Below are 3,503 nucleotides of genomic sequence, written 5' to 3' on the forward strand. Positions count from 1 at the left end.
GTTTTTTTAATTGTTTGGGTTGTGTTTTTTTTGGTTGTTGGGTTGTAGAATTCTTTTCTTTTTTTCTCTCATTTAAAAAAATGTTATTGATTTCTGAGAGGAAGGGAGGGAGGGATAGAAACATCGATGAGGGAGAAATATCAATCAGCTGCTTCCTGCATGTCCCCTACTGGGAATGGAGCCCACAACCTGGCATGTGCCCTAAATGGGAATTGCCCAGCCACCTCCTGGTGCATGGGATGACCCTCAATCTGCTGAGCCACACTGGCTGGGCTGTAGGAACTCTTTATACTAGATATAACCCCTTACCAGCTATATAATTTACAAATATATTCTCCCGTTCTCCAGGTTGCCTGTATAGGCTGTTGTTCTTTGATGCAGTTTTTCATTCTGATGTAGCCCATTCTCTATTTCTACTTTTTGTTGCTAGTGCTTTTGATGACACGTCTAAAAAGTCATTGCCAAATCCATTGGCATGAAGCTTTTCCCCAGTGTTTTCTTCTAAGAGTTTTATACTCTTAGGTCTTATGTTTACATCTGGTTCATGTTCATGTTTGTGTAGGTTGTGAGATAAAGGTCTGCTATGGTTTCAGTGTTTGTGTCCCCTCCCCAAACTGGTATGTGGAAATCAGCCCTAAGTGATGGCTTTAGTAGGGGGAGTAGGGGGGCCTTTGGGAAGTGTTCTGGCTGTGAGGACAGAGCCCACATGCGGGGAACTGCTGCTCCAATAAAAGTGCCTCAGGGACGCCTTGCCTCCTCCATGCGAGGGCACAGCTTATGGGCAGGAAGAGGCTCTTGCCAGGAGCTACCATGCTGGCACCTTGTCCTTGGACTTCCCAGCCTCCAGAACTGAGAAGTAAGTTGCTATTTGTAAGCTACCCAGTCTGTGCTATTTTGTTACAGCAGCCTACACAGGCTAAGACATGGCCTATCTTTATACTTTTCATATGGATGTCTAATGTTTCCAGCGTGGCTTGATGAAAAGACTGGCCTTACCCCACTGAGTGGCCTTGGCATCCTTGTTGAACATCATTTCACCACAGAGTGTATGTCTGGGTTCTCCATTCTGTTCCATTGGTCTCTACGCCTGTCTTTATGTCCGTATTGCACTGTTTTAATTACTGTAGATTTATAATAAGTTTTGAAATCAAGTATGGTACCTCCAACTTTGTCTTTCAAGATTAATTTGGCTCTTCAGGGTCCCTTGATATGACTGGGAAAAAAATGCCATTGGGATTTGTATAGAGATTGAATTACATCTGTGGATCACCCTGGATGGTCCCGACACCTTAACATTAGGTCTTGGGACGTGAATGAATACACGATGTCTTTCCATTTATTTGTGTCTTTAATTTCTTTCACTAATATTTTGTAGTTTTCAGTTGGACCAGTCTTTGGCCTCCTTAAATTTATTCATAAGTATTGTATTTAGATGCAGTTGTAAATGGAATTTTTAAATTTTTTTTCAGATTGTTGTTAGTGGATAGAAACACCTGATTTTTTTGTGTTGATTCGGTACCTTGCAGCTTTGCTAAATTCATTTGTTAGCTCTGTGTGTGGGTGCATTAAGTCTTTAAGGCTTTCACATTATCAGCTACGTTGTCTGTGAACAGATAATTTTACTTTTTTCATTTTGGATGCCTTTTCCTTCTTTTTCTTGACTAACTGCTCTGGCTGGGGCTTACAGTATCTTGTTTTATAATTTCTATCCCTGTTGATATTCTCATTTTTTGAAAATCTTTTTTGTTGATGTTGTTTAGTCTGTCCGTTTTTCATTTAGCTCACTGAGCATATTTGAGACAGTTTTTTGTTGAGATTTAGGTATTTGAAACAAGTCCCCCCTCCGTCTTTACTGAATGGCTGGCTTAAAGGCTCATGGTCCTCTCAGCCCTTTCTAGGTGCACATGGCCCCTGGGGCTGCATGTGCGCTTCCACCCAGTTCCCATAAGCCCAGCTGCTTCTAAATGCCTTTATTTATACGTAAGCGTCTCATTTCTGCTTGTGCTCAGAAGCCTTGCGTCTGTGGTATGCCTCTGCCTGTGCCTGTGTACTCTTACCCGTCATCGACCTTAAACTCGACCATGCGGCTGCACCAGCGTGTTCCCAGCATCCCATCCCTGCCCGGGCCAGGCAAACCATTCCACCAGCCACCTCAGCCCACCAGCCACCTCTGGGTGGCTTTTTATGTTTATGCATGGCTTGGTTCTTGCAGCTTCTTAACTGGTTTCTAGATTTCTGACAGAGCTTTACCCATCCACAGTTGTTGTTTATTGGGTGTTTCTGTGGGGGAAACAAAGGCCTAGTTAGCTGTCTTGTTTAAAATGTTATTTTGGCCCTAGCTGGTTTGGCTCAGTGGATAAAGTGACACTGCCCGAGCGTGCTGCACCAGCAGGTGAAGCGCTCCACGCGCATCGTTAGGCTCTGGGGAGCTCGGGGTACAGAACGAGGGGCTGAGGTGAAGGACTCATCCAAACATTTGAAAGGCACAGATGTACAGAGGCTGAATGTGTTTAGATGGATGAAACGAAGAACATTAAGAAAAGGTTGAAGCTCTTAAGATTTTAAAGGAGTACCTCATTTGCTATTCCCTTCAAGGAGCAAAAATAAAACCCTGTGATGCCCTGACTGGTTTGGCTCAGTGGATAGAGCGTCGGCCTGTGGACTGAAAGGTCCCAGGTTTGATTCTGGTCAAGGGCATGTACCTTGGATGTGGGCACATCCTCAGTAGGAGGTGTACAGGAGGCAGCTGATCTGTTTTTCTCTCAACGATGTTTCTGACTCTCTATCCCTCTCCCTTCCTCTCTGTAAATCAATAAAATATATTTAAAAAATAAATAAAACCCAGTGCTTGGGAATCCCTTCGGGGCCCAAGACCAGCTGTCCGTGCATTCACCTGTCCAAGGCCACTGAACATATGAGATCCGTGAACTGCAAAAGCTCTGGTGGACTCAGGAGCTCAGATTTACAAGGGAAAATGGGGGGTTAGAATCAGACGTTCTCCTGACTGTCCTGCCCTTACCTTCTAATTGCTGGAGCTAATTCCAGCTTGTCATAATAAATGCAAGAAGTTCATCAAAAGGTTGATGGAACTTGAGGCTTCAGCTGGGCTGAATCATACTACCTGCTGCTGGAATAGCTGAAAGCATTTCCCCGAACCTGAAAATCTGCATATATTACTGCCTGCTGCCAGACAGCTGAGGGCAGTTCCCCCAACCTGATAATCTTATTGTTTACCAGACTTTACCTTTGATAAGTATATCTGCTTTGCTATAGGGCAAAATGTGTTGGAAGCTAGGGGTCCAGGGACTCCAAGAACTTAGTTACTAAAGCTAAGCCTCCCTGGCTCCCCCCAAAAATGCCTTCCAAATTTATATTTCATGTCTTAGTTTATTAATCTACTCGCAGCCCCTCCTCCAGATTCCTGAACCCTTCTAGATGCTGAGAACGATCCCGGCATCCAATGAGGGAAATTACCCTGCCTTTCAGTTCCCAGGTCCCACCCT

This window comes from Myotis davidii, unplaced genomic scaffold, assembly GCF_000327345.1.
Source record: "Myotis davidii unplaced genomic scaffold, ASM32734v1 scaffold456, whole genome shotgun sequence".
In the NCBI taxonomy this organism is placed as follows: Eukaryota; Metazoa; Chordata; class Mammalia; order Chiroptera; family Vespertilionidae; genus Myotis; species Myotis davidii.